The 15,980-nt window shown below is 43.5% G+C and overlaps 1 protein-coding gene and 1 pseudogene across 2 annotated transcripts in view; both read right to left on the bottom strand.

Moving 5' to 3' along the window:
• The window catches only part of LOC110285306 (guanine nucleotide-binding protein G(q) subunit alpha), a 243,182-nt gene that overhangs the window by 88,658 nt on the left and 138,544 nt on the right, over positions 1 to 15,980 (bottom strand). The gene's annotated exons all lie outside the window — the stretch shown is intronic.
• Positions 13,195 to 13,965, bottom strand: LOC115029983 (annotated as a pseudogene).

Raw genomic sequence — 15,980 nt, 5'->3', positions numbered from 1 at the left:
CAGTGAGAAAAGCTGAAATGGAAGCATCGGTGAGCTCCTTTTCCATAATTGGACCAATCCCCCAGACTGGTCCAAGCATAAGGAACACAATCAAAATAAATTTAAAATAGATAGATAGATAGATAGATAGATAGCATTCATTGGCTAAGAAAACGAAGCCAGTTTTCATGACGTCAGTTTAGATGTGCTTCTGGGTGGAGTGCAAAGTAACCCGACTAATATCTGTGGGCTGAAATGAACCTTCTTCCAGAGAAAGGTCATGTGCTAACTTTGATTTCTGATGGCTGTATTTGGGAGATGCTCTGCTGAGAACTTCCTGGAGAAACCAAAGATTTAAGAAACAGAAGCCACCACATTTAACAGTGTGCTTTCTAAGGCTCTGGGTCTCAGTATGTTCTAGCAGGACAACCCTCCTCCATCACTGGAGACCTCTGGACACTCACAGCCCCAAGGCAAGCTGCCTTTTGGAATCCTGGTATGCTCCAATCAATGTATGAATCTTTGTGATGCTATCATGAGTTACTGTACCTTCAGTAGGCTCCCAGAATTCTAGGTGGAAGTGGCATCATACTGACCTCTATCCCTACTCCGTCCAATCCTAGCCCTTCACTCCTACTGAATGAAGTCAATTAATAGACTTTAAAATATCTGAATGCAAAGCTTTTATATGAATAACTGCTGAGAGAAATATGCAAAAGTAAAACACAGAGAATGTGTGGTACATTACATTTTTATATTATATATTCTTAGAATTTTAATAACACAACTTGAAAGAGTTAAAAACTGGGTTTTACTAGTATTTGATCCATTACCCAAGAGCAATATAAACTTATTTCTGAAATAACACATATGGTCCTTTTTCCTTTCAAGTCAGGAGGGGTGAGAGTTGCAGGTATCTTGGGGAATGGGTGTTCTAAGGAAGACAGAAAGAACATCAGGTGGGAGGGCCACTAAACTGTTCCAGCGACAGAGAGGAGGCTGTGGAGACTGGAGCCAAATACTGTGAGTGTTTAAGTTGAGAATTGCAGGCTCTAACACAGCTAGTTTACTGTGATTTCAAGGTCATTTAAATGGTATTTATTCTTCACATGGAGGTCTACCCAAGTGATTCCCAAGTAACTGAGTGGTGGTATAGCTGATGACGGAAAACAGCTTTAAATCCAGCTGTAGAAACCTCAGCAGAGGGCTGCCGAGCTGAGCAGAGGGGGACAGAGATGGACCTCTGGACTGTGGTCATCTAGTGTTATCTCCTCTGTGATGTCAAAGCCGTTTATCTTGACATTGGCTTTTCCAAGTGCAAGTTGAGGACCTCAGAGTACACTGGGTATATAATGAACACACAATGTACAGATGAACTTCTAGGCCACAGTATAGATTCTTTTCTGCATAAACTAAGCTGCCATTTATGGGCATGCTTTATGAATAGGGCTGTGCAATGGCTTAGTCATGAGACTTAGGCCATCTAAAACCCAGAACTTTTCATTCTCAGATTCACCTCAGACCTGTTACCTAAGGGTCCAAAGGACTCTGTGTAATGGGCTCCTTGGGTGTCTTTATCACACCAAGCCCAGTCTCCATAGAGTCCTCTCTGTGCCTCCTGATGTCTATTTTCCTTGGAGCACCATTCTCACAGATAACTGCAACCCTCCCTCCCACTCTTACTTCCAGGGGAAAGTGATTTCATGTTTCATTTCAGCATCACATTGATGTTTAAGAATAAGGCTATATTGATCTTAGATAAAATCATCACAACAGGGCTATCCCATAACTTAAAAATAAATAAATACCCGCACTGACCATGCCAAATACAACTTGTTACTAAGTCACTCTTGAAATCTGTCCCCCAAATAACACCAACTGCGGTTTCTGTAGTGGCCTATCCCTAATAACATCTTGTATACTGACAGCTCCCTTAGGGCTATACCTGGCAGAGAATAATGCCAAGTAGCAAAGGCTGCCCCTCTAAAAGAATGACCTTACTGCTGGGCAAGAGGACGCAAAGAAAGCACAAGAAGGGACTTCCTGTTCTACTAGACCCCCCCCCCACACACCCCCCGCCGCCACACACACACACACACACCGACGACACTGGAGCATTAAAACCTAATATAGAGATTAAAAAAAAAAGGATTTCCTTATCATGTTTTCTAGTATGCATGTCAACATCAAAGAAGATCAGACATGCTACCTGAAAGAAAGATTCTTAGTATTAAGAAAACTACAAACTGCGAAGAAATCAGAAAAGAAAGATATGATTTAAAATGTCAATGTACCACATCATTTGTGTGACCTTGGATATACCATTTAATTCAGTAGAGTATTTGTTTTCAGGTATAAAATTAGTTTTTATATTTATTTTTAATAATATTAATAAGTAACAAGCTAATTGCTATGTAAGAAAAGATTTCTAAATGGTAAGGTATTTTTCAAACAAAGTTATTTTGAGTGTTTCAAGACTGAAATTGATAAAAAATATGAGTCAAAGAACTATAAATCCTGGACAATTATTATTATTATTATTATTATTATTATTTTGCAAGAGTTCTTGGTTTCACAGTTTGTCAAAAGATCTGGAATGGTATCGCATTTCCCTTCCACTGGAAATGTCTGGTTGCATGTGTCAGAGCAACTGCTGAACCTAAGCTCCAGTTAGGACTTCCTGTTTTAAAACACGTCTCAGGTGAATTCCTATTTCATTATAAACTTGAGATAGATGAGCAAAATTTCCTCATATCCATCTGATATCAAGAAGAAATGCTGCAAACTAAGGTGACAAATAGACATAGAAGATGTTTTTTAAAAACCTATGAATTCCTGTGTCTTTAAAGCCTGCTTTCCTCTGAGTTGGGTTATGTCCTCACATGAACCCTCAAAGTGATGAGAAAGGACATAATTTCAAGCCTGCTGCCCAACTGGTATGGCTTATATCCATCTCTCCTGCACAAGCCTCATGGCCATCTATTAACACTGGGAAGGATCAACTACTCGATCAGAAGCACTAGAGAAAACCAAGACACTGTATAATTTCCAAGGTGCAAGGGACTTGGAATGAAGGGTGAGTGAGAAGCCACACGGAGAGCCTGGCACTTCTTGTGCCTGAAGGGAATACAGGTCTAGACCAGTATAGATACCAGGGTCCTCAACGGCCACTGTCAGCTGAACTTGTGAGCTGGGTGCTAGGAGGAAGGTCTCTGTTGGAGCAGATAAAAGGGGGCGTGGTTTAGTGACACTACAGAGTAGAGTAGGAGATGAGCACGCCTACATCAGTGGGGCACTGATGCTCAGTGGAGCACTACATGGGTGTGCACCCTCCCTCCTTCAGGAAATGATTACACACGGAACTAAACCAACACTTTAAGGACCAGCTATCTGTCACCAAACACCTTTTAGCAATACTTTATACCCTGAATATTATTTCAAAATTAATGAAATAGCTTCCAACACTGAATGGGAAATATTTACTACTAAAATTTCTATTTGTGATTTCTCCTAACAAGGAAGAAAAAAATCAGGAGGCACAGGGCAAATTCCCACTCACAGGTAAAAGCTGACAGGACCGATGACAGCCACCCTCTGTCCAGGGACATGGCCTCTAGCCTGCTCAAGTCCATCACTGCTTTGCGCCTGGTTTGACTGTTTTGCCCAGACAGAACATTCAGGAGCAAATTTTTACACCAGGTGTACACCAACGGGTAAGAAACCATGGGTGTGCAGAGTCCACAGAGGCCCGGCAACCCTGCACAGGCAGAGAAGCCTTTGAAAGCATCCCACAGTGAGGGGAAGAGCAAGGGGAGGGAAGAAAGAGAGATGGGATGTTTATCATCTTGTTTTCCCTTTAGGAAGAAAGGGAGAAGCAAGCAAGCAAGCAAGAAAGGTTTATGTGCCTTTTAACCTATGTGAACAAGGTTTTTTCCTTGGTTAAGCCTCACACAGAGAATGGTATCCTTACAGCCTAATTAATATAAATAACATTTTCATAACGTCGTTTTTGACTTACACCTATGTTCTTTCCTCTAACCCTAGCCACCTATAAGCAGAGTAGGCATGCAACTCTATCTTCTTTTAGGTTCAGAAGCTAAGGCCAAGGAACACTGCGGGAATGGAAGTTAGACAGGATTAGACCTGACTCTTGCCAGTGTAATATCTGTGGCCTCTCTACCCCTCAGCAAAGACCTGCCCTGCCTTGAAACGATACTGTATTGCTTCAGCCTTCTTGATACCAACAGCACCAGGCGAGTGACTTAGAAGCTTTTCTGCCTTACTAGGATAGAATTTCCCTGAGCAAATTTATCCTGAATGCCTCAGGCAGCCAGGCGCTTGCTCAGCCTGCAAGGCAGTGGTCAGTTTTGTGTAAAAACTCCCTTATTTGTTCACGAAAGCCTGCAAATATTTTGGCAAATAAATGCAGAAAGCCGGAAACACTAATTATTAGGCAGAGACAAACCCACAGTAATAAAATAAACAACGAAGTGCCTTTTCAGCACAGCTATTCAATGTGCCTTCCTGCTGCCAGTGCCATGAAAAACAAGATTTTGGAGGAGACAGGAGGAAATGACTCCTTTACAGACCACGTCCTGTGGGCAGAGTGTGGCCCTAGGATCTGCTACAACAGATATCTAAAAGGAAGGGTGGGCAATGACATTTGCAGGGAGAAACAAGTGATTACAGGGGAAAAAAATGGAGTTCCTTAAAGAACACTAAGGCAGGGCACTTACAGTTAGTTCTTTAATCATCAGCTTAAAAAAAAAAACTGGAAAATGCCAAGATTTTTTAAATGATGTTATGTGGGGGTGGGGGGGGGTTGGGGGGAGGTGTTGCTCAGTACCTGTAAGCTAACTAGTCTACTCTCAAATAAAAAAGCTTATGGGTTTGGTCCTCCATGAGTGGCTATATATTTTGTGCCTTGTACAAAGGTTCGTATATGCTGGGGTTCATTTACCCTGGGACCTGGAATAGTGTCCGCATTCAGCTCACCAAGCCCTATAATGTGATCAAGCAAGGAAGAGGCTTTTTGTATAACTCGCCTGCCCAAGACATCACCTGCACAAAGGTACTCCATGTGCTACTAATAGCAGTCCTGAACTAAGAGGTTTTATGGTGTCTATCCCTTCAAGCCATGCCACCGTACGGATACAAACATGGCTACGTTTGATGCCTAGGATATGAGAAGCAGCCATGTAGGACTCAGGCAAATCAATGGATTTCCCAGTTGACTCTCGACCTTTAACAATGAGCCCATCTCCCTGGCCATCTCCTTATAGCTGTTATGATGTCACTGGCAAAAAGCCTGATCACAAGTCTTTCTCTGATGTGGTTTCAGTGTTTTCTGCAATGCTTTCAAGTATATTAACAATACAATCTTCTTGCTTGTGTAAGCTGAAGGTGAAGGATAAAGATTATGAATGTCAAGGACAAGCTAAGAGGTCAAGCATTTCCCAGGCAACTGTACACATTTCCCTGTATCTGAAACGAAACCACTCTCATAGATCACTGAAGCATTTAACTCAGGATTACAGTGCAACTAGCTTAGCAAACTGCTGAGCGCTAGCATCTCTGAGGCAGCATTTCAAACCCCAAATTGGCTTGTTTTCCCTGACAGACTGCAGGGATATAGATTCCTAGCCAACTGCAGACAAGCTCTTTACCTCTTCCAGAGTCAGTGTGGCCAGGGCAATGCTGGAACAACTGGTCTCACTGCCTTCTAGGGTGACAATTAGTGGGGGGAACAAGGAACAGTCTATCTGATAGTGAGCCAATCTTTTGCCCTTCTGAGGTTGTGGTCCTCGGCTCTTAGCAGAGCCAATGTCTGCATCACAAAATGCACTGGGAATGGCGTCTGGCCTCCCTTGGCACAGTTTGGTCAGTCTGAGTAGGAACATCTCCCAAGATCTTTAATGGGGAAAAGAACTCAACGAGATTAACGAGCCAGCATGACATGAGATGACCAACAGTAAAACAGTGTGAAGGAGAAAAGACAGTTCTAGCAGAATACAAGAAGGAAGCATGAATGTTTCACTGAAAAGTGTTGCCAAGTGTGGCGTGGAGAAAAATATGTGGTGACAGGAATCCAGCCCCATTGATGAAAATTCCAGCTTAGTGACATGTCCAGTGTACTTTATTGGGCACAAGTATCAAGAGCACTGATCAAGAGTGTGAATGAGAACACATGAGTCACAGGACAACACCTCCTCCCACCAGCTGAGAGCAAAGGACACCACTTAACTGCAGGAGAAGATTACTGATGGCTCCCAAGGTTTTAACAGAAAGAACAAGAATATCTCACTTCAGGAATGAGTAAATTAAAACATGATGCTCAAAACAAACATCCTAAAACTGCTTTAATATTTCTATCAGAGACTATACCTACAGCCTTAATACTTCAGTGAGGCTGGAATCTACAGTAAAACTTTGGTGTAACCCTGACCCATGAACACTCACCTGATACGAGTTGTCTAAATTCTTTCCCAACTGTCATATGCACTGTCTTGTCAACCTACATCTTAGCTCTTAGCTGCCTGCCTGTTTGAACTTACCCTCTATATCACAATTCCACAAGAGTGGGGCTGCCAGAAGTGACCCAATCAATAAGCTAGATTAACTGTTCTTTCTGCCTTCTTTATAGCACTTGGTATTGGCTCTATCTAAACGGCTCTTTTGTGGTTTTCTGATACTTTTTTCTCCTTGTTCTCAGACTTTGAAGCACTAGCTAGCCTTCCTAGGAGGTTTTCATGTAAGGTCCAGCTGGTACTCATGCAGTCTGTTACACTTTCTGATCAACATGGGCATCTTCTCTTTCAACAGCCCCTACTGGTTTCACACGTGACTCCCTATTCTCCAATGTGCCTTCTTGTTTCGTGAGGCAGGGCCTACTGTGTCTAGATCATGGTGTTCCTCTTGCCAGCTAGTCAGTCTTAGTTCTTCTTTGGACTCTAAGGAGGAGCCATTCACACAATGCCTTGTTGACTTTGCCTCCCTGTTTCCCTCCTGTGTTCTTAGCCACTGCTTTTGACAGTCATAGAACTCTTTCTACGTGGATAGCAGCAAAAGGTTCTACAATCATTAATTAGCCTGTAGTAAGAACATCTCTTCTCCATGCTGCCATACGATGATTTCCACTGAACATAAATCTAATTGTTGTCTGTGAAAGCTGTCCCATAGCTCCCCGATCCATAAGGTAATGTCTGACAGAAATTTCCTAGCCTGCTCACAACTCACTCCTTATGTCTTGGGTTTAATCTTCCTTTAAGTTCTGCAAACTGGACAAGCCTATTCAAGTCTCCATGCTTTTTCTCTCTGAGGTTCTCTTCATCTGGCAAGCCCTTAAGACTAGCCACGTGTTCTTCAAGACCCAACTCAATGGTTTCCTTTTCCTCTGAAATACTGAGACACCCCGTGGCAGTCATTCATGTCTACTCCCTCCCATAGCACCCCAGACACCTCTAGTCCCACATCCACCTCATTATAGAGTGCATGACTTCACTGGAACAGGGACCACTACTTTTCTTCTCTTTCTTCTCCAGACCCTACTCAAGTGCTTAGAACCTCATAAATAATAAATGTTTAAACAGGAGAGAACAGAAGATATCATGTTGGACTAAAGTGTAACATGTGTATGCAACTTCCTATTCTCTTTTAAATGTGCTTATTCATCTACACTTATACATCTATTTTATTGAACACGGCCATTTCTACAATGTGGAAAGAGAATCAATGTATACAATTGTTCAGGATGCTTATCACATAGGATATGCCTCCTTCCCCTACCGTAGAATTGAAGATGTTACATTCTGATAACTGTGAAGGAAGATGCAGTCTGCAGGTCTGTAGAAAACAGAGGTAGAATCAGATGGGATGACACATGATTTAATTCAAGGCCAGCCTGGGCTACTCAAGCAAGCAGGAACAGAACGGGAAAAGAAAGGAGGAAAGGGGTGGATTCAAATCCAGTTCCAGATGAATGACATAAAGAGTATTTTATTGCCAGCTTTCTACTCTACTTTATCATATATCTGTACTCTAGTAATTATATCCTTGCTTGGTCCCTCCTGTCTCATTCTGGCTGGGATGGCAAATGCTGATGGCTGCATAGTGGGGAAGTGTGCTGTGTGCCTCTAATTGCTCTAAAGCACACCTTTCTCCCAGTTCCCTCACTGAGTATCATAGTGTGATGTGCATGCCAACATCAATGGAGCGGAGTCTCTGCTGCAGTGGGCTGTTTCAGAGGAAGCTGCTTTTTCTCTCTCCCTCCCTCCCTCTTTCCCTTCTTCCCTCCCTCCCTCCCTCCCTCCCTCTCTTCCTCCCTCCCTCTTTCCCTTCTTCTCTTCCTCCCTTCCTTCCTTCCTTCCTCCCTTCCTTCTTCCTTTTAAATGATTTTCTCTTTCAGTTCAGTTTTTGAAAGAAAGAAAGAAAGAAAGAAAGAAAGAAAGAAAGAAAGAAAGAAAGAAAGAAAGAAAGAAAGGAAGAAAGAAGTAAAGGCAGCAGATTCCTGTTATCAATTGAGTACTTAAGGAGACAGAGCAAGTGCCAAAGTCAATGAATTACAGAAACATTGTGTTTGTAGGTATTTGAATGAGGATTGATGGCTGACAGAGAAGCAGGAGTTCACATTTTGAAAGAGAATATGAAAGAAGGTGTTAGCATGCTGAAACCTGGGAATAGGGCTGGCCTGCCTGTGTCCATGCAGTGAGGTTATGTGGGCAGCCATGCTGTGGCTGCTACCACTCCTCTACTGTGCTCTGACCAGTGCTCCCACAGCCTCTTCTCTGCCTGAACTCCAGTTGTCAGGTTCAAGTGCTTCAGTAAAGCAAGGAGGAAGGGGACAGAGTGCAGCTATAGTGGAGAAGCACCAGGACAATGCACACACTATTTGTCTTGCCTGCCCAAACTCCCGAGCACCAGATCTACAGCACGGGCGTGCTTGCTTTTTCAGCCTGAATGACTAATGCTGACCACAGCAAGAGTTAAAAAGTAGTTCCTACGTCCCCACCCCATTTCTAGATCCTGCTGCCAGAGTATGGGATTCTAGAATGAATTCCAGAACAGTGCTCTTTCTCCTGCTCCTCACTTTTGTGGTTTGAATAGCACACTCTGACTCTGCACTGGGGACTCAGCATCTGGTGAGACTGTCTCACCATTTTATATCTGCCACATTAGTCCTCGTCTTACACTTACGCTTTTAGGGTAAGCGAGATGGTACAGTCAGCAGAGTGTTTGAGCATGGGGACCTGAGCTTGGACCGTCAGCACCCACATAAAAGCCTAGATATGAGAGTATGCCTTTAATCCCAACACTTGGGTATGCATAGACAGGGTGATCTTGAAGCTCACTGTCCAGATACTCCAGCAAATCAATGAGGCCCTGGTTCGGTGTAAAACCCTGTCATAAAAAAATAAGGTGTACTCGAAAAACCAAAAAAAAAAAAAAGGATTAAAGAGGGAGAGGAAGAGATATCTGACATGGGTCTCTGGCCTCCACACTCACACATACATATGTGCACCCAGACAATCACAACAACACAAATATAACACACACACACACACACAGACACATAATTCTTCTTTCTGTAAGGAGGTGAAATACTTGACACAAATCCTTCATTAGTACTTGAATGGCAGGGCACAGACAACTTCACCTTCATTTTACCACTAAGAAAACAGATAAAATAAGGTTGAGAAATTTATAACCTGGCCATCTAGGTAGACACACTACCCAGGAATCACTCTCATAACACACTTTCAAGCTTGGAAGATGAATTAAAGATTCATTTCTTCTTTATTGTTTCAATAAAAGTCAAATGATAGTTTTGAAAAAAGACAAATGCGGGGTTAAAACTGTTTTCAACACCATGTCAAGGGCTGGTCAGAGAGCTCAGTGGGTAGAGACACTTGTTGCCAAGCCCCTGAGTTCAAACCCAGCATCCTGAATTGTCTTCTGACCCATACATGCATGGTGACATGCATGACTGATTGCATGCACATACGCACGCACACAAGCTCTTTCAAAAAGCTTTGTGAAATAGGAAAAATGTTCAGAAAGAGTAAAAAAAAAGAAATATATATATATATATTTTGAATATATATATATATATATATGAATATATGTGGTCTTCATAGAGGGTCACCCTCCTCTCAGCTTCTTCCAGCTTTTCCCTAATTGAACCACAGGGGTCAGCAGCTTCTGTCCACTGGCCGGGTGCAAATATGTGCATCTGACTCTTTATGTCCTTCAGGCTCCACTTTCTCATGCTTACTCTTTACTCTTTTTTATGGGGGGTGGGGGTGCAGCGAACTTTATTGATGGTATTAAGAGAGTAGGGAGGGCTCCCTAAGCCCCTCCTGTTATTATGGGGGTCTGGGGTGGAAACTGTGAGGGAGATGCTTGGTGTTGGGGGCCAAATAGGGATAGGGACTCCTCAGCAACTGAGGGCCTCTCTCTTGCTCTCAGTGTCCTTGCTGGTGGGGTGGGTGGTCCAAGGTTTCTTACTCCTTGGGTCTTATATCATATATATATCACATATATATATGAATATATAAATATTCATATATATATGTATGTATGTATATCAATTTCCTGTTCCCAAGTCTTTCGACCCCAAAGAGTAAGGAGAAATTTGTAACCAGCAATCAAGGGTCAGATCGGAGCTGGTCTTACATCATGTGGCTCTTGGGAAATATCAGATTCTAATTCCTTATCTGAAAATGAGGAATTAATAGTTCTTATCTCAGGGGACTGCATTTAGGGCTGACAGGGTCTAGGAAAAGGCAATAACTACCATGCCTGATGATATGCTGTACTGCTATAAATGTTGAGACTCAAAACATTTACCATGAGAGCAAACCAAGGAAGCTAGTCTCTTCATCAAGAACAATACAGCCTTCCTAAGAATCAAATCCTAATTTTTGAGCAAGCCTTGAACAATCTTTTCATTAAAAAAAAAAAAAAGAGGCAAAAAAATAAATTATACACAACCACTGATCAGAGCCACAGACATACTGGGTGTGATACGGCAATGGGGAGTCCTGTGTGTTCATTAGTCCATTAAATTTTAATTTAGGACTTTTCAAAATTACTTCAAAAGAAAAAAGCAATTACCTTATATCCACTCTGTCCTATTTTTAAGAATTTTTCCGTTATTATATAAACCACCTAAATGAACTTTGGAATGCCTTCAGGCAAGAGGACGGAGAGTGCTACACCTGTTGGCATGATGAGAAGTCACTGACGGATACACAAAAGGTGAACACAACTTCCTACACTGTTATTACAGGGAAACTCGTGGTTTATGGATTCATGCTTTTAACTTTCTTCTTTTTTTCTTTTTTAACTTCTTTCTTGAAACCTCAAATACACAACTATTATTTCCTATAGCTGTTATGTCTCCCTCAGATCTTATGCATTTTTACAACTCTAAAATATACTCATAGTGCAAAGTAGAGGATCATGAAATTAATTTTGTTTAAAAGTCCTGAGTTTCATGTTTTTCCAGTTGTTTTTAGTGGAGAGATTGATAAGCTAAATACAATGGCTAATAAACAATGGTCTTATGCCCCTTAATACACAGGCTAATTAGAGCCTGTCACTGGACCTGAGGAAAAGGAGGTCCACTGACAGGATCAAATTGGGATCTAGCTCAAGGGAAGGCCCCAAGGCTTAACACTATTACTGATGCTACAGCGTACTTACAAACAGGGGGCTATCATGACTGTCTTCTGAAAGACCCAACAAGCAGCTGAAAGAGTCAGATGCACATATTTGCACCCGGCCAATGGACAGAAGCTGCTGACCCCTGTGGTTCAATTAGGGAAAAGCTGGAAGAAGCTGAGAGGAGGGTGACCCTCTATGAAGACCAGCAGTCTCAACTAACCTGGACCCTCAAGATCTCTCAGACACTGAGCCACCAACCAGGCAGCATACACCAGCTGATATGAGGCCCCCAACACATATACAGCAAAGGACTCAGTCAGAGAAAATACACCTAACCCTCGAGAGACTTGAAGCCCCAGACTTGGTAGGGTCAGGGTGTGGAGTGTGGGGATATCCGCCAGGAAGACAGGGTAGGAGGTAAGGGATGTGGAACAGTTAGAGGTTGGACCAGAAGGGGGATAAAGTCTGGGGGTGGGGGTGGGGAGGGAGACAGAGAGAGAGAAAGAAAGAGAGAGAGAGAGAGAGAGAGAGAGAGAGAGAGAGAGAGAGAGAGAGAGAGAGAGAGAGAGAGAGAGAGAGAGAGAGAGAGAGAGAGAGAGAGAGAGAGAGACAGGGAGACAGACACTAAATCTACAGCCCTGAGGTTACATGTGACAGACAGACACTAAATCTATACCCCCAGCCCTGGGGTTACATGTGCATACCACAACCACCAGCTTTTATGTGGGCATTGGGGATAAACTATAGCCAGCACTTTACTGAGTTATCTCCTAAGCTTTTACCTACTTGTTAAAAACTGAAGGTCAATCACATCCTTTTTTTGAAACATATGCTAATAAAATTATCAGAAATAAGCTGAGTACAGTGTCACATGCTATTTATACTTTTATGAGGACAAGGCAAGTAGATAAAACCAGCCCAATCTACTGAGTAAGTTTTAGGACAGCCTCGGTTACATGGAGAAACCCTGTTTCAAAAACTCTGTGTGTGTGTGTGTTAGAGAGAAAGGAAATGAATGCAAACCTAGGCCACACTAACTAAGCACGGCTGGGTAGCAGGGATCTGCTCATGAAGTCCTTCAGGCTCCACTTTCTCATGCTTACTCTTTACTCTTTTTTATGGGGGGTGGGGGTGCAGCGAACTTTATTGATGGTATTAAGAGAGTAGGGAGGGCTCCCTAAGCCCCTCCTGTTATTATGGGGGTCTGGGGTGGAAACTGTGAGGGAGATGCTTGGTGTTGGGGGCCAAATTGGGATAGGGACTCCTCAGCAACTGAGGGCCTCTCTCTTGCTCTCAGTGTCCTTGCTGGTGGGGTGGGTGGTCCAAGGTTTCTTACTCCTTGGAGGCCATGTAGGCCATGAGGTCCACCACCCTGTTGCTGTAGCCGTAATCATTGTCATACTAGGAAATGAGCTTGACAAAGTTGTCATTGAGAGCAATGCCAGCCCTGGCATCGAAGGTGGAAGAGTAGGAGTTGCTGTTGAAGTCGCAGGAGATAACCTGGTCCTCAGTGTAGCGCAGGATGCCCTTCAGTGGGCCCTCAGATGCCTGCTTCACCACTTTCTTGATGCTATCATACTTGGCAGGTTTCTCCAGGTGGCACGTCAGATCCACGATGGACACATTGGGGGTAGGAACATGGAAGGCCATGCCAGTGAGCTTCCCGTTCAGCTCTGGGATGACCTTGGCAGCACCAGTGGATGCAGGGATGATATTCTGGGCAGCCACATGGCCGTCATGCCACAGCTTTCCAGAGGGGCCATCCACAGTCTTCTGGGTGGCAGTGATGGCATGGACCGTGGTCATGAGCTCTTCCACGATGCCAAAGTTGTCATGGATGACCTTGGCCAGGGGGGCTAATCAGTTGGTGCAGGATGCATTGCTGACAATCTTGAGTTGTCAAATTTCTCATGGTTCATACCCATCATAAACATGGGGGCATCAGCAGAAGGGGCAGAGATGATGACCCTTTTGGGGGCCACCCTTCAAGTGGGCCCCAGCCTTCTCCATGGTGGTAAAGACACCAGTAGACTCCACGACATACTCATAACCGGCATCACCCCATTTGATGTTAGTGGGGTCTCGTTCCTGGAAGATAGTGATGGGCTTCCCATTGATGACAAGCTTCCCATTCTCAGCCTTGACTGTGCCGTTGAATTTGCTGTGGGTGGAGTCATACTGGAGCATGCAGACCATGTAGTTGAAGTCAATGAAGGGGTCATTGATGGCAACAATTTCCACTTTGCCAAGTGGAGAGCAGATGGCAGCCCTGGTAACCAGATGCCCAATATGGCCAAATCCGTTCACACCAACCTTCACCATTTTGTCTACGGGATGAGGCTGGCACTGCACAAGAAGATGCAGCCTTGTTGGTCTTCATTGAGAGGAGAGGCCTTTGGTCCTATCAAGGTTCTATGCCCCAGCATAGAGGAATGCTAGGGCCAGGAAGCAGGAGTGGGTGGGTTGGTGAGCAGGGGGAGAGAGAGGGGCTAGGGGCTTTTCGAAGGGGAAACCAGGAAAAGGGATAACATTTGAAATGTAAATAAAGAAAATATCTAATAAAAAATGTATCCTTAAATTTGGAAGCTACTCATCTTCTATCTTCTGTCGTGTCCAGCAAGATTTGTGTTTCTGAAGTCTGGGTAAAATTAAAAGGGTATCTAGAATGAGGTCCGACATCTTTAAGTGGTCTTTATTAGAAAGTAGTCCTAGTTGTTACATACTGCCAGATGTGAATCGTTATCTATGAAATAACACTGATAGCATTCACTTACCTCAAGAAACAAACCCAAGTGTTTTCAGCATGGTAAGATGTTAATAAGCTAATAGTTATATATAACCTATATTCTTCCTATACAAACATATGACCATATGTGTATTTAGGAAACATACTTTTTTTTTCCCCCGAGACAGGGTGTCTCTGTGTAGCCCTTGCTGTCCTAGAACTCACTTTGTAGACCAGGCTGGCCTCGAACTCAGAAATCCGCCTGCCTCTGCCTCGGAAACATACTTTTAAGTTTCATTATTCTTTGTATATGTAACACACCAATATCTGGATATAAGATAGCTATCTCCCTTGTTCCAGAACTGTGTTTGGCTTTCACAGGGACAAGTTTGAGAATGAGAAGCTAGATGCTTCTTTAAGTAGTCCAGTGTTGGAGGATCGCTATGGGGCAAAAGAACTCTTAGCTCCAGATCACAGCCTTACCCACATCAGGCAGAGTGAAAGTGCTTGTGCTGACCTAGAATGCGAAAGTAAACAGATACTTAGATTATGTATTTATTCAACACAACAGGTATTTGGTAAATTAAGTTCAAGACCAAGTCTTGTGCTGGGAACTTGGTTGTAGTGTGTATTATTTTCCCTCGTTCTGTCATTGTATGTGTTGACCATAGTGAGCACAAAATATAGGCACTGAGTTAAAATGTTTCTTTATATCGCATGTAAATGTAAAATACCCATAGACGTTTCTGATTGATTCACTTGTATCTTGGTTCTCATGTGATGCCAGTGAAGACATTTATAGCAAACCTTTCAATGCTGGGATTCTCAACCGAGAGGCAACCTCAGGACCATATAGCCCAGAGACACATGCAATACACGGCACGACCCTGCTGAGGACCATTACTCTATATACAGAGTAGAAGGAGTTGAAAGTTCCCAAGGGCATTTGGGTGAGCATCACTGCCCTCTGCTTCCCAGGCTTGGAGGCTAGCAACTTCACTTAGCCTCACCAGGCTCTCTCAACCAACCTTCTCTGAGTGCTCTGCTGAAACAGCTGTTGGGCGGCCACAGGCCCTCCAGGGCACTGTTCTGAGTCTTCACCTCCTGCCATACCTGATACACGAGTCACTTCCTTCTTCAGGAGTCCTGCCTGTTCCTCCCGCAGCCCCTCTAGCTGTGCTTCTCCCTCCTCTTGGCTGTAACCATCTCTCAGGACTGTCTCTTCTTTAACACCTTGGCTGCTCTCCGAGGTGCAGCTGATACTGAATACAGGTAGCGCTCTCCTGATCCTCCAATCTACTCCTTTCTCAAAGCTTCTGAGCCTCTTCTGTATGACCCTGTAGGCATCTCATTGCAACTAACTCTCCCCTTGCTCTTTTCCTGGGTTCTCTTTTCTGCCACTGTCTTTCCTTTTCTGTAATTTGGTGCCAGCAACCAGCTATATGTCACCACATCTGAGACTTTTATTTTTTCATTCTTCTTACAAAACTACCATAGTAGCAGAGTCCTATCTCAAAAACTTTTGAGCAGAATTTCTGCTCAAAATAACAGTGCCCCATACTGACATCACCAGTGAGATACTAATACCTGCCTGAGAGCATTCAAAAGTCCA

Source organism: Mus caroli, chromosome 19, assembly GCF_900094665.2.
Source record: "Mus caroli chromosome 19, CAROLI_EIJ_v1.1, whole genome shotgun sequence".
Classification (NCBI taxonomy): Eukaryota; Metazoa; Chordata; class Mammalia; order Rodentia; family Muridae; genus Mus; species Mus caroli.
The sequence above is the reverse complement of the archived record's forward strand: the minus strand, read 5'-3'. Positions and strand labels throughout refer to the sequence as shown.